This window comes from Protopterus annectens, chromosome 9.part0 (assembly GCF_019279795.1).
Source record: "Protopterus annectens isolate FY-2018-M chromosome 9.part0, PAN1.0, whole genome shotgun sequence".
NCBI classification, from domain to species: domain Eukaryota; kingdom Metazoa; phylum Chordata; order Ceratodontiformes; family Protopteridae; genus Protopterus; species Protopterus annectens.
The window spans coordinates 525,683,337-525,706,149 of NC_056743.1; positions in this window are offsets into that span (position 1 = coordinate 525,683,337).

Below are 22,813 nucleotides of genomic sequence, written 5' to 3' on the forward strand. Positions count from 1 at the left end.
AAGAAGCAAGATTCAGTCAATCATTATATTTCCTGCTTCACACTCCACAGATTAGGATGGCAGTCTTCAATGACATTAGCTGCTGCATAGTTAGAAATATGTCTCTGTGTGTGAAGCTGCCCTCAGACTTCACATGAATGTTGTATACATCACCAAGGTAGTTTGCTGTGCCTTATTCTGCTGTTTTTCTTTCATTCTGTTCCTTGAAAATCTCTGCTGCTTTACAGTATACAACTGCTTCTGGAGATCTTGCACAATCTTAGCATTATCTTTATGAAAACACATGTCCTTAAGTTGGCAAAGAAAAATCACGACACATCAAACTACCATCTACCCCTCATTCTGCCTCATTCTACTTTATACCTACCCTAACTCTAGTTTGCTGACAATAATTGTCCAACTCATGTTTTTCAGTTTTCTTCACTGTTCTGTTTTGTGTGCGCATGTACACAATGCAGTACACGTTGCTCATTGCAAATGCCTCATTTCCCTCTTTATATTAATAACCAAGTAGCACACTTTCTTTTAAGCCTAACCTTCCTTCATCTGTACAACCACATAATTAAGCATGGTATGCTACTTACAGTCCTTCCTGACACAAGAGGAAGATAAATTGCATGACTCATCCATCTATAACTTAATCTGAGCACTGGCTAGAATTGCACTCAACCCTGGGCTCAATAATTCTTGCAATATGGGAAGGGATGGACTTACAGATGTATGTGACCTAACCCACAAAACATGTAAGATCATACAGAACTAGTACCTACCTGCAGCACAACTGCATTCTTTTTGATTGTGCATCAGTTTATTGTTGCAATTGCATATCAGGTGATTAGAAGGAATACAAAGATACATCACTAGATAAATTCACAGTGTTAAACTATTGAGCTTTAATGGCAGATTCATGAAACTGTTCACATTGTGTATAAAATGTGGGTTGATAAGAGACAACCTTATTATGCTTTATAAGGGTGTAATGTTTCTGGCAACTATTGTGTTCAACTTTATTGTACGCCCTGTAGAGATTAGGTACAAAAATACTTTTGTGAATATCGATATTTCAAGAACAACAGTATTTAAAACTTATGTCAGAGTAGGTATTTAGTGGAATAAACTCCCACTTGGTAGAAGAGGAATGGAGACACTTGGCAACAGAGCTTATGACCCAATGTTGATAACAGACAAACATTTTTGAAGGGCTATTTTGGGGCCAGAGTTTGTAATCAACTGAAGTGAATAATGACCATTGAATATGGCAAATGTTTTCAAACTGTATATTTAGGTAAGCTGCTATGTTTGACACAGCTTCTCATTCATTGTCTAGTAGGAGCAGGGATAGTACTGGGAATCTCACCTATGTGTTACTGAAACAATGCCATTTTCATTAACAGTTTTGACAGTTTGTACTTCTCTTACAATAATATATACCCGAAGAATTGTTGCAGTCGTTGATAGGTTCGGTGGCTTATGAAATCAATAGCAAGAGGGAGAAAAAACAGCTGCTTTTTCCTTTTGCAGAAATTACTTTTACTGCACATTCTATTAAAATGTCTTAAGTATTTTGATTTTGTTTATTTCACTTTCTTACCATCTTTCTTAGATTTAATGCAAGATACAGAGATTTTTGAAAATAACAGCAAATGTTTAGAGAACAGCTTAAAGAGAGGGAAGATTGTAACCTCCATGACAGTAACTGGTGATCCGAAACTAGAAACTTTAAATAAAGTCAAATAAGTGATATGGACAAGTCTCACTTTCTCAAAAACTGTTCTGTTTGCTATTTTTTCTTCCACTTAGCTGTGTTTCCGGCATTAATTTTGGGATTACTGCCAGTGCAGCCTTTAAATTGTCTTGAGAATAAGGTACCTGCTAAAATTTGTTGGCTGTACAAATGATAACTTTTTAAGATTGTCAAAGATATTTAGAAGCATGAATTAGGGAATAATGCAAGGTTGTCTATGTTTTCTAGTTCCAATGGCTTTGTCATGGCTTCCACTTTTTCAGAAAGTTTGTGTCCTTCTCTCCAAGAAAAGTAAATGCAGGCACGTCTTAAAGTCTCTCACTGATTGCCCACTGATTAAAACTGGTGGAAGGTGATGGATTGTATTCATTCTCCTCACATCCTTTGTCAAAGATAATTGAAAGACATCTCACCTTGACAAAATTACTCTCTCTCTCTTGCATGACATCTTACTTTATTGCCCATCTTCCACTGCGTCTAACCCCTTGCCCTCTATCTGCTCTCTTATTTTGACTTCTTACTTTGTCTTACTCAACCTATATATATATGTCAGTACCCTGAAGGGAAAAAAATAAACAAAGATTAGCTCCATCCATGTGCAAATCAATTCATCTTTGTCTGGATCAAGTTTTCTCTGTTGTCATTATTTGCAACTGTGACCAATTTGCTTCACTGAAACTGTCTTAACCTGTCTTGTTTTTACTACACCAGTCAGACACTGAAAAAATGCAATATTTAATCAACTCAAAACTGCAGAAACAATGCCTACTCTACCTTGTAAGGATTTCTGTAATCACATACCACCTTCTTAGGCTTATGGATTGTAAATTCTGACACTAACACGTATCAGAAGGAAACTACTAATGCTTTGACACCTCTAGAAACAATTAACTTTCTTAAGTGTGCAACAGTCTAAACTGGTGTTCTTATCTCTCAACAATTCTTCAGTGAAAATGAGAAAAATAATTTACGATATATGGACAAAATATGTGCCAAGCAAATGAACTTCAGAAAAGAGGCAATAATGCAATGGAATTAAAAGTGGAAATATTCACAACTTTTGGTACTGTAAACATCAGTGATACTTATGAATTTATATTTTCAAGCTGCATTTAACAATGGACACATGATTAATTTCTTACCAAGTATAATACTATTTTAAAGTCAAAATGTCTGGTGAACCCCAATATGTGATATCTGTGAGGTATGCACACACATACAGTGTGGGGCTACCACCACTCTATGTACCTTAATATTTGGAATGTATATACTTGCTCTATGAAATATTCATAGCAGGGATTCATATGTATCCTTTTCTTATTTTTCTTTTAAACCAAGATGCATTCATTGCAAGGCTTATTTTCTTTAGTCTGTGTTAAAGAAATCACATTTTGCTTCATTTAAAACTCATGTCTGTAATCTCTCATGATTTATAGGGAAATCTCTTATTTTGGTTCAAAATGTTACTCTGTTCCCACTAAAACTGGTGATTTTTTTTTAACTAATCATTATTACTTTCAGCAAATAGTGACCTAATTAAAATAGCTAACATTTTACTTCAGGTTCATTCATGTCCTCTTATTTTCTGTACCTTCTAAGTCAAAAATACCAATATTTAAAAAGCGCACATCATTTAAGATCTTTGTCCCTGATTATTAAGGGTTTTTTTCCTGATTCTGGACATAACATAGTTGAAAGTGATGTAAGGAGTTTGACAAACTTTGCAAGTTACTGGATAAAGAATTTAAGTCTCTTGGACACTGGTTTTGAGGAAAAATGCATTGTAATTTGTGTCCTCTTGCTGTTTCAGAATTTTAATTCAGCAGTACTAATATTTAAAAAGTGCCCAAAATTTAAGGCCTTTTTCCTTGATTATTTTTGGCTTTGTGCATGGGTCTTTGCATAAAAGCTTCAAGACAACAGTTGAATAAAATTGGCCTTACACCTAATCCCAATCCCCTAACCTCCACCCCTACCCTAGCTTATTTTCAAGGGGGAAACACACACACACACACACACACACACACACACACACACACACACACACACACACACACTATCATGTTACAATGGGACAGAGACACAATCTTGGGTTAATATTTTATATACATTTCTGTTAATATATACCCCAAAGGTGGCTAAAACAGCAGGTTTTACATTAGTGTGCATTTTCTGAACAATATGATGTCTGAAACTGAAATGCTTGTCAATGCTTAGTTGGTGCATTTTTCAATAATTATTCAGAAAATCACAAGTTTTATGAGAAACAGACCAAAACTATAAGGCAAAATGATGGATATTCTGCAAAATCTGTGACAAATGATAGGAATCATCACAGCACAGATGATTAAAGCCATCAGACTTTACAAAAATGACATGACTTTACTTCCTTACCTTCTCGTATTCTAGGCTTTGATTCCATCAGCCTCCATTTGCACACTGTGTGGTTGATTAACCAGTTTAAAAACAAATCAACATTCAGGAATTCATTATATCCAGACATATTCACCATCAAACACACACACACATACTGAAGTATTTTATCAGCTAGTGGAGATGGGTAAATCAATATATAAGAAGTAACTTATGTGGAAGGAAAAGGTGCTTGTACCAGTATTATTCAACAACCACTGTCACAACCAGCCAGCCGGCTTTCCTGTCACTGTGCCAAATAAAACTAAAAAGGAAAGGAAAAAGATGTCACAGCCCTGAGGATTAATTGAAATCTATGAGTAATATTATAGAGTACATATTTGCCTTCTGTATTGCACAGTTGTCCCTCAATCTTAATTTATCTACTGTGTGACCTGCCTGGCTCTGGCATGACCCCAACAGACACAGCTGGTATCTGGCAATGCTACTGACAACACTACCAGGCTAAGTCAAGTCTAATGTGTCAATAAATGTTATTACAAAAGTATTTGTCAGCTCAGAATTAGGCGGCACTGTTATTATGTGGGAAATAGAACTAGGTGGATTTTACAATTATTGGAGGGGGTTGTTTGAACAGATTGGATTGTCTTCTTTGAAGATTTTTTTTTCAGAATGTTAACACAGGTAGAGCCTGAAGTACAAGTGATATGCAAAATTACTTTATTGCCTGTTGCCTGTGGGTGCTAAATCAATCTGATTTCAAACTGAGAACAGGACGGCATAATAAGTAAGTTAATAATCAATTGAACTGAAAAAATTCTCAAAGCTTTATAGCTAATTTCTGTGCTGTGAATGTTGTCAACTTCCGTTTTTAAGCTATTCTTTCCAATTTATCCTCTGCCATTGTCAGATGTAATTTCTTCATTCAGATCATCAGCTCTGCTCTCTACACCCTCCCAAATCTTTGCACCACACTACAAATGAAGTGATCATGTGAAGGTAAAATATGTCATCTCAATGTTCTTTTTGTATTTCATTCTGCCAGACATCTAGTCAGCTTTGTTTTATTTATTTTTTTTAAATAGACTGATGTTGAATGATGCTTTATGTTTCTGTAATTATTAATTGCTCAGAGGGTCATTCCACTCGAATTCCAGTGTGCTGGCAACTTTTCATTTGCAATAACATAAAAATCCAACTTGCCTTTTGAGGTGGGCGCTACAAGTGAATGCTGCTGTTCTATCCAAATGTGGAGTCATACCTCTTAACCTGCCAGCCCTCAAAATTGTAGCACTTAACTTTTTGTCTTTGCACAATTTTGTACTCTTGGGGAGGGGAAATTTATGTACACATTCTTTTCAAGATACACATGTAATTACATACACACACACTATTCTTAGAGTCTTTCTGCCCTTCTACCAAAACTGGATGAAATACCATTTTTGAATAAAAGTATTACCAACATTCACAATTCACACTCAATACCATGCTTCAGTTCAGAAAACTCTTTGCTATATGCCTTAAAAACTGGCATGCTATCCCCTTTTGTTATACCACCCTGATTTCCCACACATATTTACCTAATTATTTCCAGTGTCTGTTGCCATTGTTTATTAAAATCCTGTATGTAGCACTTGTCTGTTGTAATTGTTGTAATGGTGCATATTTAATCAGAACATGTGCACAGTACTTATTTTAGTCATATATAGTACATGTTCATAGCACAACTTGAAAAAAAAACAATCCTGTACTTAATTTGTTGTCTTAGCAATATTAAACAAGTTCTACAATTCCAGTATTCATTCATTCATTCATTTTGTTGCCTTCATTCTGCTTTTCTGCAGGTGACATTCTGGACCTCTCAAACAAGACTGCAAGAAAATAATAAGTCCCAATATACTTTTGTCAACCATGTCCAGATAATTCAAACATACTAACTTCCCAAATCCAACCATTAGCTCTCAATAAGCTTAATAAAATACAGAATTAGAGCCCAAATGAAGAACATTCCGGTGTCTATCAGCAGCTAAATGTAGAGAAACAGGAGAATGCATGGTTTTGAAACCTAAATGCCTCTTTTGCATCATAACTAATGTCTTGTTATACACTACAGAGAAAAGATCTTCTTCAAAACTCCATTCTGAGTTAACTATATGCCATATCATGCTACCCAGGCCGGCCATTAATTTCCATCCACAATCTGTACAGCTGTGCTAGAGATAACAGGCTGGCTATTGGTCTGACATACTCAGTAATGGCAACAACAACTGGCTACTTACTGTGCTGTATAACTCTTGACTGTCCCTAATTTTGTGGCATATTTTACCCTGTCCTTTATAATGATTTCTTTCTGGTAGAGTTTAATACTTCTCCCATACATCTCAGCTGTATAGATTTTGCAGAATGTCCAGATTTTTGCCTCATATTTTGATCTGTTCCTCCTAAAATGCATGGTTTTCTGGCAAATCACTGAGTATTGAAATAACTGAATAATGACATACATTTGAGCTTCAGACTTCATGTCCTTCAAAAAATGCATGCTAGAATGAATCATGTTATTCTAGCAACTTTACAAGGTAATAAGAAAAATATTGAACATGTTTCCTATTTTTGGGCCTCTACCCCTATTATTTTAGGCTTTGTCCAGATTTCCTGCGCTAAGAAGTTGAGAGACATACTTCTTACTGTTCACAAAATGTTTCCTGATGCAAAATCCATTATTCTGTTAAATATTTTATAGTGAATTAGAGAAATGTTTAAAATTATACCTGAACTCTGGCATTTGTCCCCTTTTTGGCTTTGTCCAGAACTCTTGGGCAAAGACATTAACAGGAATAAGGTGGTGAGTCAATCACTTCTCTTTAGAACATCTGAGCCTACAGACTATTAAATGCAAAGTGAAGAAGAAAATAGCTAATGAGCTACGCACCCCCTAAATGGCCAAAGTGGGGGAACCAAATATCTGCCACCTACCTTCTAGTGTGGTCGAGTAAAACATCCTAGCAGCATTACCATCAATACGATGGGTTGGGAGGGTGGACTAATGGTTAAGGTGTTTGCCTTGTAAACACAAGGTGCAGGGTTTGAGTCCCACAAGGGATAATTGGCTAGGCTTAAAATGGCTCGCAAGGGCAGTTAGCTTAGTACTAACCTATGAACCTATGAACCTATAAGTTGCTGCTATCCATCCCTATGCTGTAAGTAACCCTGTGCTCCCCTCCTTTCATTCTTCAGCTATAAACTGTTGCTGCTACTTTCCTAACTGACCTGTATTAGTTCACATCAGCCAGCTTGTCCAAAATCATTTTCTAAATGGACAAGCCCGAGGCTAAAATGCTGCTTTACCCATCCTTGCTTTCACTTATAACACCCCCCCCCCCCCAAAGCAATACAGGGTAAAAAAAAAAATCATAAGATGGCAAACAACTCCAGTGGCGTAAAACCTTAACTCTACCAGCATCTGAACAGTTTAATTAATGATAGGATCCAGGAAGCTGGATAGTGCTACACTAGTTCTTAATCAGTAAGACTGCAGTCAGTGTTTGAAGCATTGCAGCTGCTGCACTTAAGTATTAAACTGGAGCATTTGGGACTATATAGGGTCCTGACAGTGGCTTCCTCCTTAGTCTTGATTGGTAGTCCAGCTTGCACCTTTGTTTAAGCAATGAGACTGGAGATATGTCAGCAGTGGTGCCTTCCCTTTGAGCAAAGCCCACCTCTATTCTATTACAAAGATGTACTTTTTATTATCTGAGAAACATCAGTATACAAAGGAGTTCAGCAATTAATAAAGCCAAAAACAGTTGTGATCAACAAAGTGTCCTAAAATTATGAGTTTTTTAATGCAAGCAGACTTGCCCAGCTCCTCCAGCTCTGCAGTCATACTCATCTTTCCCTGGTGATGGCTGTGTGTGTGTGTGTGTGTGTGGGGGGACTGTGTCAACACTTACCTGGCTGACCATGTACAAATGCCTGTTTACTACTCTGGTGAGTCAGTAAGCGCTTGTAAATGTCAGTCATCATCATCTGCATGGAAGAGCAGAGTAAGACTAAATTTCTACACAAAAAATGCCTTGCTAAAGTGATTTTCTGGCCAAACCAAAGAGCCCCCCCTAAAGCCAATGGCACTGGTCAGTGACAAACCTGCCTGTATCATAATCCACCATTAAAAAGACTTTGTAGAAATGAAATAGTTATTTTCTGCCACTGCCACTTCTTTTCTGCCCATCCAAATCTTATAGCGTCTCTTTTATTGATAGGTTCATAGGTAGGTACTAGGCTATTGGCTCTAGGGCCTATATAAGCCTAGCCAAAAAAAAATGTACCCTGGCTTTCAACACCCAAGAAAATTATTTTCCTGTGCCCCTGTCGAGCAGAGCCACAGAAGTGATCCCTGGGGTGAATTTCCCATCCAATCATCAAGATTTTTCTTGAAGAGTGCTAATGAGGAGCTCTGTGCGACATAGATAGGTAGTCTGTTCCAGAGTATGGGAAGTCTCTGGGGCAGGAATCTATCCCTCCAGCATGTTCTGTTTATTGTGGTGACAAAGTTTAGGTCCCTAGAGCGTGTAGCTCGGAGGGATTGGGATTTCTTTAAGTGGAGCATGTCCAACAGCTCTGGGTTTGACATAGCTTTGTATGTTAGGCAGAGATCGTCCCTGAGTAGGCAATATGCGATGGAGTAAAGCTGTAGTTTTTTGAGACGGTCTGTGTAGGGCATCTGTTTGAGGCCAGTAATCCTCTTTGTGAGGTATTTCTGTGGTCTTTCCAGTTGTTGTAGATATCTTGTGAGGTACATACCAAAAGGGGCATTGTACTCTATAATGGGACTAATGAGTGATGAGTAGAGGGGAACAATGACCTCTTTTTTTCTGGATGAGAATGCTTTTGTGATGAGATGAGCCACATAGAAGGATTTCCTGACCACTGTGGCGATGTGTTTATCAAAGGAGAGACTACTGTCCACCTGTGTCCCAATGTCTCATCACATTTTCGGCATTAAGTAGACTACCAGCTATGCGGTAGTTCATGGGTACACAGTTTTTACCAAAGGGGATGACAATACACTTTTTGGCATTGAGCTTCAGGCCATGGCTTTGACACCAGGTATCTGTCTCAGTTAGGCCCTTTTGTAGTTTGTCCACATCGTTAGGAGTTTCGATTATGGCTCCTAGTTTGCAGTCATCTGCAAACTTTGTTAGCCAAAGACCGTCTGTGTTAGCCTGCACTTCAGAGAAATAGATACCAAACAGGAGAGGACCCAGGACTGAACCCTGTGGTAATGCACTTGTCACTGGTCTGAAGTCGGATTTGGAATCCGCTACTTTCACAGTGTGGGTTCTGTCCATGAGCCAGCTGGCAACCCATCTTGTGACATAGGGATTTATACCTAGTTTAGTGAGCTTATCTATAATTCCAGAGTGGGGGATGGTGTCGAAAGCCTTGGCGAGATCTAGATAAAAAACATATGTATATATACATATGTATATGTATGTATTTTATATGTAGCTGCCACAGACGTCAGGCTGGCATTTTTTTTTGATAACATGTGCAGCCCACTTCTATAGTATCCAGTGTGCAATAACAGCTGTGGAGAATGCATGGCCCCATATATACATCAAAATATGTCCATCAGTGACCCTTGCCCAAGTCAATGAATGTGGACCCAGTATCCAAGTTTTTGCATGTGTCTATATGTCAACACTCCCTTATTCTACCTTTCCGAAGGAGTGAAAGGATACCATTCAGCTTGTTCTCAGGTTCTGCAGTGAAATCCACAATACCCATATCACAGGACAGAGCGGTCTACAGTGGATATAAAAAGTGTACACCCCCCTGTTAAAATGTCAGGTTTTTGTGATACAAAAAACTGAGACCACAATAAATCATTTCAAAACTTTTCTCACCATAATGTGACCTATAGCCTGTACAATTCAATTGAAAAACAAACAAATCTGCTAGGGGAAAAATATAAAAATAAAAAATGTACAATACGCTGGTTGCATAAGTGTGCACTTAGGGCTGTGCAAAAGAGATGCTCTCACAATCTAACAGATTTGGAGTGCTTTTGCAAGGAAAAGTGGGCAGATATTGCCAAGTCAAGATGTACCATGCTGATAGACTCCTACCCAAGAAGACTGAATGCTATAATTAAATCAAAAGGTAGTTCAACAAAGTATTAGTTTAAGGGTTTAAGAATGTGCACACGCAACAAGTATTAGTTTAAGGGTGTGCACAATTATGTAACCAGCGTATTGTACATTTTTTTCCCCTAACAGATTTGTTTGTTTTTCAATTATATTGTACAGGTTATAGGTCACATTAAAGGAGGGAAACGTCTTGTGGCCTCATTTTTTTATATCACAAAAACCTGGCATTTTAACAGGGGCATGTACACTATTTATATCCACTGTATGTGCTGAAGCAGGTCAGATGAAACTAAATCATTACTTTTCCTCATGATTGTTCAGTGTATATGTACAACTAGTGGCATTTATACTAGATAAGGAAAATATTTTCTCTTCTTTGGTGATTCAATAGACCCATAACTCATCTTTATGTCCTGTGCTGTCCTTGCTGCTTAATTGGGAAACACAAGCATGTTACTCCATGTCATATGGCATTACTTCATATACAGAGCTCATAAACACACTGAAAATATTCACTGTTGTTGTGTCTTTCAGCTTATCCCGGTTAGGGGCCGCCACAGCAGAACTCCGGTCCGCTAATGTTTGGTAGTGGATTTTTACATGCCGAGTTACCAGCCCTGACGCACAACCTTCAATGAAGGTACGCCCATTCACGCATGCCGCCACACAGAAGACGCTCTAGCTGAGAATCGAATGGGACAACATCTTGCTGTAAGGCGACAATGCTACCGCAGCTGTATTTTCTAAAATCTCATTTTATTCCACCAGCAACAAAAGGTTTCAAGATGATAAATTTCTCTATCTCTATTTCTGTATAGCATTTTGTATGCATTTGTTAACCAAGTAACCCCACTAAACAATAATGTCCCTTTTTATGGGTGACCTGGGAGCGTTGTCTGGTTAAGAGGCTTACTCTTTGTAACAGAGTAGGCAAATAGAGGTGGAAGTAATTAAACCTTGAACTCAGGAGTACAGGAAACAGTGCTAACACCTCATAACTTTAATCCACTAAGCTAACTACCACACTTATTTTCTTAGTCTCTCACTTATTGATTTAACTTGGGGATAGTCTTTGGTAAAAAAAATACAATGAAGAAGTGGATAAAAGTGATTACTGATGAAATCAGGGATTTAAGACAGACAATTATCACCTTTTACAAACATAATAAACTTATAGCCGTGGTGGTGTAGTGGTAGCATTGTTGGATCACAGCAAGAGGTTCTCCTGTTCGATTCTTGGCTGGAGTGCCTTCTGTGTAGAGTCTGCATGTCCTCCCCACGGTCGAGTGGCGTTCAAAAGACATGCGTGAATAGGCATGCCTTCGTTGAAGGTTGGGCATTGGGCTGGCAACTAGGCACCATAAAAATCTACTGCCAATCATTAGCAGACCGGAGTTCCTCTGTGGTGACCTCTAACCGGGAAAAACTGAAAAGACAAACAACAACAAACATAATAAACTTATAGGTACAAAAATAACTGAATTCCTGGAAATAGTCCACTGTATTTATCTTCATGGAAGTGTATACAGTATATTCCTTTATGGTAGATCACCTTGACTCAGTTGTTCTTTGCTGCAAAGTCTAGAAGGCTTTGAAGAGACAGAAATAAGAAGTTGCAAACAATTTAAAGTATGTTAAAAACCTGAAGGTTGTCATAAATGCTAGAGGTAAACTGTGCAAAGGGTTACATACAGAAGTGATATCTTGCAAGTTTACAACTGCATACAAAACATATATGGGATTTTATATATTCATATTCTTAATGAGTTAATTCAAAGTAACAACAATAAGCAACCAGCCTTATGTATACATATGTTTCAACAAAAAGAGGCATAGGATTAAGAATAAGGAAGAAGATGCGGAACTATGGACATTAATAAAGATAGTAGGGGAGGGGAGCACTCCAGAGATGCCTATCACATACATTTCTGAACTGCTTCCTTTCCAGTCAGTTAGAGCTTTTCAAACAATCAGTAATCTCAAGTAATTACACACTTCTATATGAAGTAGTCACACTTTTTTTCCTTCTCAGGGGTGAAATAAAAATCAGTAAAACTTCAATGAGTTCCATAAGGTCACTTCATCACATCACATTTGATAACCTCTACTTGCCAGATTGAATATTTTACCATTTAACACCTTTCTTAAGTGTCATCTGCCATTTTCAAATGTGTCCTGAATAAATATACATGAAGAAGCTTTCAAAGGTGTCTTTTGTTTATTAGGGAAATCAGAGAGAGAAAAGTAACCTTTGATCTCAGCATGCACTTGATAAAAACATTAGGATTTGTGACTAACAAACTTTTCTTGTCTTCATTGATTGCAATTAAGCATTATTCTGCTCCTCCTAAATTTACGCAGGTACCACCTTACCACTGAAAACAGCTCTAGTTATACTAAGGACATGTGGGTGTATTTGACAATACAAGAAAAGAACCTCCTGCTGAGACTCTTTGAGCTGCCTTCTAAAGCTGTGTGTCATCCGTCCTTATTAAATGGTACATGAATGGTAAAATGCCAGCCTTTGCACCTTTGATGTCACTTTTCCTTTGTTTGAAATGCTTTACTCATCTCCTCCCAATATAGTGAACTGTTTGTTGTTGATTATATCTTGTATGCAATGCAGATTTACAACCCCATAGCACAATGCCAGCTGTTACTTTAGAGTACATCACATTTGATAACCTTCACCTGCTATTTCAAGTCATTTTTAACAACAACAAAAAAAAATAAATAAATAAATAAAATAAAAAAAGGATACTCAAATCAATTCATGTGAGGACATTTACTTTTCTTTTATGCAGGTATAGTTTGATAGTTTATATTTTACGCATCATTTCTTGAATAAAGAAGGTACTCCTCTCCAACCATTAATTCAAATTATTTTCATTGTTCAAAATGAAAGGACAACGGATTTCCTAGAATATCTTTTTCACGGCTTTCACTATTATAGCTAAGCAAAGCAAAACTGCATACAGTTTGTTAAGCACTCAATCAGCTATTCTTTTTCACCCTTTTTCTACAGGTAGCAAAGCTGCAGCATAACTGACGCAAAGCTGCTTACTCTGATTTAGTAAACAGCAGCTGAAAATCTGCAGGCAACACTTTTAGATATCTTGTTTGCCTGTGTTCATATTTCAGTTGCAGTATGCATTTAAAGTGATTACATGATGAAAAATTTCAGTAAGTAATGTCTAACTTTTAACGTAAAGACGTGCATTTCAGAATGTGGTACAAATCTCAGCATGAGATGATTATCATTTACTAATCAGGTAAATGCATTTTTTTTTTTTTACAAACACTTCTTAACCATGACCTGAAATCCATGTTGTGAATGGTGTGTGTGTGTGTGTGTGTGTGTGTGTGTATATGTAACATGGTTGGGGGGGGGGGTGAAATCTTTCTCAAGGGGTGTACAGAGAGCAGGCCCACCTGCCAAAATGTCTTTATTATCTGAAACGTCAGTTATACGAACCCAGCCTTCCAAAGTTTTCGGGCAGGAAAAAACAATGTCTGAATATGTAAATGTTATACATATTCACTTGTGTGTGTTTTTTGAGCTTGTAGCCACTTGTGTGAAAAACATAATTTGTTGTCCACTGGAATCACTGAATGGTTGAAAAGTGTATTCTCTGCATGCAGAAAAAACAAGATTTTAGAATTTTTTTTATCTGGTTCAATATATGTTTGATTATCCAAACAATGTGATCATCAGAACTACCCTTGGTCCCAATTAGTTTGGATACTCGACTCTCTACTGTATATATATTTATAGAGAGAGAGAGACACAGTTATTACTAATGTACCATTAATAATGTAATACATTGTAAGTAACGTAATTCAATTTTAACACTTATCACTAGTTTAAACTATATATGCTACCAAAATACAACATATTTTGGGAGACAGAAGGGAACCAAAGTGTCCAAGGAGCATTAATTACTCATTTCATATAAACTCAACTATGGTTGCTCAGTGCATTTTCACATTCTTCTTATTGCTTGTAAAGTGCTATAGTGATGCATGTGGGTTTAAGGTGTATTATTTATAGCTTTGTAGGTACTTACTAGGCCTACTGATCTGCAAGGAGCTTAAGATGCCTAATTTTACATTCCCATGGTAGTTTTTTTGCCCACATATTTTACATTCAAATAACCCCAGAGACGGGCTGAACAGAAATATGTTGGGACATTTACACACGTCCCTTGTCCATGATGGTTTGAGATGCTACATTTAAATAGAGAAAGAGAAGTTTTACTTTATGTGGAGTAGAAGAGGGTTCCACAGAAACATTCTCTGTGATACAAAACTCGTCCTTCAAATATGTTCTATTTATTTTGCAGAAGAGCTTGAGATCTCACGAGTAGGTGTATTTGATCCCATTGAACTTGTTAAGGTGTTTAGGTTTGGGAGAAAATGGTTTACTGAAGCTCTATATGCAAGGCAGAAGTAACCTCCACCCTTGGAGAATCTCTCTCTCTCTCTCTCTCTCTATATATATATATATATATATATATATATATATATATATAAAGACCCTAACTTATGGTTTTGACTATCACTATTTAGAGTCTGTACTTTACAGCATCCTCATTACTGAAAACTTATTAATGACATTTGTACTATAACCTCTCATTGTTTACACTCGGTATTGTACACTTTTAACTGCTACTGTACAGTTACCACTTTATTGTCATATATTAGAGTATTTCTCACCTTCTCTGTTGTATTAATTTACTCAACTTTAACATTAATTTGCTGCTCTGGGTCTAAAGCATCTATAGTCTGTCCCCCATAAAAAATTGGTTTACTCCCAAAACTAAGGAAAATATAGGTTAGCCCCTAAAGGCAGTGTTTCTACCCTCTAAATCCTAAAAAATTATATTACACTAAAACAACTAAGACAAAGAGATCTGATCCCCTATATCTTACCTTATGGCTCAAAGAAACCTTGTGCTCTGGCTAAGCCTCTCTGCACTCGGGCTCGCTCCATGCCCCACCCTGCCCCCAATTCCCACCCACCCACCCCCACTACTGCTAAATTTGTAGTCATATAAACACACTCCCTATTACTAGAGCCTATCAGCTTACAACTGTCACTATTTTTCTAACCCCTACTCCATTACCTCAATCATAACCACTACATCTTCTAGTGTTTTACCATTTAAGTAATATAGTTGCTTTAACTCAAACTCCACCATACACAATGTTACACTTCTCTTTACTATCCCTTTTGCTTACCCCATACCTCCTTACCTTATATGAAAACCAGTATCACATAGGATTTCAGTACCCAAAAGGCCATACCATAACCCCAATTGTAATTCATAAGACTTTTTACCAATCATACAGCACTATATCCAGCCCCTCAACCTGTTTACACTATCAACATACCAATCCCAGCTACATTAGCTCCAAATCTAAACACTACCACAAACTTATAAATAAATTCCTGAAACTTATAACTAGGTTTCATCAAAACCTCACACTAGATGGTGATATCCACCCAAACCCTGGCCCATCCACTCCAGATAAACTTACCTCCTTTACTTGCAACCCAAGCAATAAACTTACAATTAATAGGCCCCCTAACTCTCTCCTGACCTGTCACCTTAATATTAGAAGTATAAATAACAAGGTACATGAACTGCATGCACTCCTGGCTGTTCACTCCCCTGATATTCTCTGTTTAACCGAAACCTGGTTAAAGCCTAGAACCATGAAGTGGTACTACCTGGGTATAACATACTCAGGCTGGATCGTGCTTCCAGGAAGGGAGGTGGGATAGGTATTCTCTATAAATCTATATCTATATAAACGTCACCATTGACATTATACAACCACCTCAAATTAATAACTCAGAGATTCTAGCCATCAAATTGCAAAGTAATAAAAATAGATACATAAATGTCATCTGTATGTACATTCCCCCAAGGAATAACATATCTGCACTTGAAGATATCCTTCACTGGCTATCTTGTACCTACCCCCAAGAAAACATACGACTTGGAGATTTTAACATAGACTGGAACATCTGTTCTTCAGAATCCCCAACCACCCATGTTAACTTGCATGCGTTTACATAAATCATAGCCACCCCTACCAGGATAGGTAAACCTAATCATAAAGAAAGCATACTCGATTGGATACTTATCAATAGTCACCCCAACTGAAGCTCTATATGCAAGGCAGAGGTAACCTCCACCCTTAGAGAATCTCTCTCTCTATATATATATAAAGACCCTAATTTATGGTTTGACTGTATCACTATTTAGAGTCTGTCCTTTACAGCATCATCATAAAGAAAGCATACTTGATTGGATACTTATCAATAGTCACCCCAACTGTATACCTCAGGGACCCTCTCTGATGACTTAAGTGATCACCTTCTTACCTATATAATTAAGAATAAAGCCATTAACCCCACTAACCCATACTTAGAACTGTAAGAAACAATAAGAACTTTAACCCTGCCAAATTCCAAGAGGAACTAAACTCATGTAAATGGCCAGTCCTAAAACACCTCCCTTAGAGGAAGCTGTTGTGTACTTTAGCAACAAATTCCTTGAGATCCTAGACTCTCATGCTCCTGTTCTCTCTATAAGAACAAAAGCAAAAACTGCACCATTGCTTTCTAGAGAGTACAAATTAAAAATCACCCATAGAAACAAAGCATGGGCATTATGGCATACTACAAAAGACCCCCACGATCACATTAAATATTGGCATTCAAGGAATGAGACTAAGAAATCCATTTTACAAGATAAAACAAAACTACTACTACAATCTTCAGCAAATAAATAAAAATAACCCTCAGAAGTTTTGGGCAGGTATAAATAAAGTATTACATCCTGGACAAAATTCCACCCCGACCCCTGCAGCCTCCATTGATAAACCACCTGAGGAAGTCTCAGACAGTTTTAATCGATTCTTCACTGAGACAATCCAAGCCCTAGCTAGCCAACTACCTCCAAGCTCCCCTGGCCCTGAGTCCACCACCCCCAGTAACCAACTCTCATTCAGTTTCCAACCATTTGCCACTTCAATTATCCATGCCTTAATCAAAAAATTAAAACCAACTACACTCTCTGCTGATCTACTCCCTGCTGAGTTATCTACAAAAAGCATCAGATGCCACTGCATTCCTCATTTCAATACTAATCAATTAAACCATAGCAGAAGCCAAAATCCCCTCCATCTGGAAAATATCCTATGTAATCCCACTTCACAAAGGCGGCAGCTCTACTGAACTATCTAACTATAGTCCAATAGCTATATTATCTCCACTTGCTAAAATAATGGGAAAATGTATTCATAGACAACTGCTTCACCACCTAATTCAGAATAATGTTTTAGCTGACTCTCAGCACAGCTTCAGACCTCATCACAGTACCACTTCAGCCCTCCTAGCCTTCTCTAACACCATAAACCATAATCATAACAATAATAATTTATCCTCTGCCCTCTTCTTGGATTTCTCCAGGGCATTTGATATGGTTGATCACCAACTACTAATCCACACCCTGAAAACATTCTGCCTAGATACTAAAGCCCTTCAATGGTTCCAATCTTATCTGAGTGGCAGACAACAGGCTGTCCTTTGGCAAAACAAACTAACCTCCTTCCCAACTCCCTTGGTGTTCCCTAGGGTTCTATACTAGGGCCCCTTCTGTTCTCCATTTTCATCAATGACCTTTATACTGTCATCCCAAAAGTCAGCTGTATTCGATATGCAGACGACTCCACCCTGATCTGCTCAGCCACATCTCAGGCAGATCTATGGTCATCTACCCAGAATACTTTCAACATAGTAGAAAATTGGCTTTCTGGTCATCTGATCTTAAATTACAAAAAAAAGCTGCTACTTTCCCCCCCCAACTCATAGGTCCACTGAATTTACCTTTAGCATAAAATCCAATAATGGCATTATAATCTTCCCAGACACCTCTAGAAAACTACTAGGTGTTATCATAGATAATAATCTTAAATTCGACTTGCATGTTAATCAAACTATCAAAACCATCAATAAAAAACTAGGGTCAGTTTACAGGATTAAATCCTTCCTAACCCCACCGGCTAGACTTGCCATTGTACACTCTCACCTAGTCTCAACTCTTCTCTACGCTTCCCCTTTACTCACTAACTTAAACAAGTCTGTTCTTAAACTGTCTACCAGCTACAACCACATTGCCAGATTTGCCACTGGTCTGCCTTTTAGGACACACCATTGTATCAATCTAAACAAGCTTGGGTGGCTAGAACTGCCCAGTTTGATCCAGTAAAACCAACTTATTATGGCATATAAAGTTCTTAACAATACTGACAATGTTCCTGCACTTAAAAACCTTATTACTCCCTATAATAATCCTAGATCTCTTCAATCTTCCAATAAATTGCTAGTTCAAACTATCAAAACTAATAACTCAGCTGGAGACTCTGTTTGCCAACTCTGTAGGTAGAACCTGGAACTCCCTCCCAACTGATATTACCCTACATACCACCCTGAGTCAATTTAAGAAAAGACTCAAACAATATTTGAAACCAAACTGGCTATGTCAATGTATCAAACCTGGCTAACTCTCTTCTAGTATGGTGTTAAAAAAATGTAATTTAGCTTAGTTGTGTTGCATATCCTGGAATTACACCCAGATTTTTCTCAAACTTTGGAACTGTATAACTTGTTAAGTATGTAACCAGTGTATAAATTGTATTAAGTAATCTTATCTGTTTGTACCTTGGAGCTTTTCTTCCCGGGCCTCCGCTGAAAATGGACATGAATCCAGTTGGACTATCCTGGTCAACAAATATAAAATAAAATAAATAAATAAACTCCCAGACTGTGGCTTAAATGGGTTCTCTGTGGTTGATAAAACATAAATAAACAAATAAATAAATGTTATACTGCCTGCCTTTAAGCATCAGTCTAAAAGATGTGTTATGGGAATAGCTAGAAAATTTAGCCATTCATTTTTTTTGCTGGTGGCATACCTCCTTTAGTTGAAGCTGAGGAGCATTTAAGGTGTTTATTTAGTTGCTGATAATGGGATGAATATAGTAAAAACAGGTGTCACAGGGAGTTTTTCTTTAATTCTGCAGTGCATTTTTCTTATTAGAACTAAGTGATAGTGGCAGGTTGTTATTCATGCCTGATTTAAAATTTTATTTATTGTGTGCCAGAAAACTTCATTTATAAATATATATTTGGCAATGGGCACACAATTGTTTCCTAGAGGTCTATAATGATCCTCATCTGACTATGGGCTTACTGGGTAAAGTTCAGAAATGTTTGTTCATGGTAACCACAAGGGGGTTTTAGTTTTGGTGTTATCAAAGGTTGTGGTGCATTTTTGATTTCAATAGATTTTAGTAGAGCAAAGCTATTTAGGATCTCATTAATACTGAGGTAAAGTGGTTAATTGGCTTATCTACTGTAGGCTATTATTGTAAAGGTCTACAACTAATCTGTTCAAGTTGTTGCCCTTGCCTAAGTTAATGTTTTCAAGCGCTGTATAGTTCTCTGTCTGTCTCTCTGGGTCTGAACTCCTTTTCAGTGATTCCAGATAGTGGCTGCAGAATGGCATTACATACAGACACTCTGATTGCAGCAATTCAAAATTAAGAGCAAAATATGCACTTTAAATGCTTTAACTTCTGTTTCTCTGAGTTGGAGCAACTTTGGAGTGAGATTAAAAATGCTGTGATTGTGTAGGTGGTGAAGTCTCCCTTTCAGTTTTTGGGTTGTATAACAACTTCTTCTTCTTTCGGCTTTTTCCCGGTTAGGGGTCGCCACAGTGGATCACCTGTCCTCTCATAATTGGCAGTGGAGTTTTACGGTGCCGAGGTGCCAGCCCAGTGCCCAACCTTCCACAGAAGGCACATGCATGCACATACTCACACCTAGGGCCAATTTGGAGTGTCCAATCCACCTACAGCATGTCTTTGGGATGTGGGAGGAAATCGGAGCACCCGGAGGAAACCCATGCGACCACAGGAGGACATGCAGACTCTACACAGAAGGCACCCCAGCCAAGAATCAAACCGGAGAACCTCTTGCTGTGAGCTGGCAACACTAACTGCTGCACCACCGTGGCCGCCCCTGCACAACGATTATGTTCCAGTGTGAGTACAGTTTTTAGGAATCAGGGCATAGGTATTTGTGTACTGAACTGTTTTGAATCAAGAAAACAGTGGAATCTAAAATAAATCCATGGAGAAGGGAAAAACATGCAGTGTCCACATAGCCAGTGACTGGAGGGCTCGAATGAGTCATGGATCCTATAATTGAGACATTTTAACACTAAGCCACCATGATGACTCTATTTTCTCTACTATTGTTCATGCAGCTGATTATACAAATTGTGTATTTCTAATGCAATATATGCATATCGGCATAAGACACTGAATCTCATGATATGAAAATCTCAATACACCATACATTTCCATCGATATTCTGCTAATATTCTGAATTATTGCATAGCAAAAGAATTAAGTATTCAACAGCAGATGAAAATCAGCATACATTTATAAATCCACATAAACTCTGTTTCTGTGGCTGCATTTCATTTTGGCTCACTGTCATGTTCATAAGATATTCAGCAAAATGTCCTATTACGACAGGGCTTTCTGATTTACTATGCATGAATTTCAGAGTACAATGCTAGAAAATGTTTCTTTCTTTTTGTATGGGTAAATAAGTACATGGTTAAAAACGAAAATGTTTTGATAAGGACAGACAGAAGGTAATAAATGATGGGGTAAATAAATGGATAATAAGAGATGAAACAAACAGAGTTAGTTACATACTGTGGGGAAGGGGTCATTAAAATCAGTTCATTTTTTTAGGATTCAGCATTTATCACACTTGCAAATGAATTAAATTTCTACCCCTTTCTCCATGAGCATGATAACACACACACACACACACACACACACATATTTATGTACAGCCTGGCAAAACTAAAACTGCCACTCAATCTTTTTTTACCTCTGTATTATCAGTATATTTTCAGAAAACATTAGAAATTTGAGAATATTTGATACTATTTATTCGATCATTCAAGGTTTTAATGATTTTATATTTACTTCAGCATCTCTTTGAAAGGAGATGATAATTTATTGATGCTAGATACAATGCATTAATACCCAGTTTTGTCTGCAAAAATAGAAGTAGTGCATCACTTTATTCACATAGGCTAAATAGATGTTTAAAAAATACCAGAGTAGGAAATCTAAGCCTGCAGCTTTGATTTTCAGAATGCTGAAACACAAACCTCAAAGGTGTGTATGTGTGTTTTTTGGTCGGGGACTTGACAGCTTAAAATATGTATTATGACCTGTCTTAAAGACCAAGTGCATTCAGAAAGCTTGCTTTTTTTTAATCCTGATATGGCATCCTCTTCCATCCCTTAGCTTTTCCAATTGTCAGTAAGGATGTTGGTTGTGGAAAATGAGGATATTGTGGTCTGAGATATAATCTTGAAATGATTGCCGGTGCCCTATATTGGTATAGGAAGATTGCCTGTTAGTGAGGAGTCACTCATGCTGTTTAGTTCTACTTCCCTTTGATTACCTTGTGGCATCCAATGGTCAGTCAGGGAATTCACCTGGGGAACTTGCATAGTCACTACAGGTTGTTAGGAGAAGTTCTCCAAGATATCAAGCAGCACAAGTTCTTGACTGGAGGATTCCTCCTGATAAATCTTTTACTGTTTTATGATGCAGTAAACAGGGCACAGGACGAGGGGAATCAGGGTGATGACATGTTCCTGTACTACTCTACATATAATCTGTCCAATATAAAGAGACTAGCTAGCAGGCTGACGGGGTTAGGTGTTCACATGGTCAGAAGGATGGTTGGAGGAAAAGGTATCACAAAGAATGATGCACAACAACGATTACTTCATCAGCATGTGCTCTTCAGTTTGAAAAAGTCCAGTTTAAAACAATTCAGTAGAAAAAAAAGAAACATAGCAGTAGTCATTGTTATTTGAATGACAAAGACCATGAGTCCTGTGTTTCAGAAATAAGGAAATACTTAATTCATTCTGTAAACTACAGGCAATGCCACTAATAGGAAAGGGAAAGTACACCATCTTTAGTTTGAGAAATCAAAATTTAACTTGGACATGAGGAAATAATGTTTTAGAAAAAAGATAGTATGCAAGTAGAAAGGATTCCCTGAGTGGATGGTATAGGACATATTATCAGAAAAATGGAATATAACAGGTAGATCAAAGTGGGCCAGTGGGATGAGGCATTTGTAAAGTGCATGCTGCAATATGTGCAGAGACTAGGGAGTTTTGTTTGATCCTTCTGTCCTCATCACATATATGTATACTTGTACGAATGTATTTAGTATGTGTGGAAGGGTATCATTTAGTTTCCTTGTAAGAGTAATGTGGTTTCAGTGGTGTTCATGTCTACATCTATAGTAGTCCAATAATTCTGATACTGACTTTGTGGCCAGTAGTAGGAGATACACTTATTGTGATGTTTTTTTTCTGCTCTGTACCATGGGTATTTGCTTTTCTGTAGACTTGGTATCTAC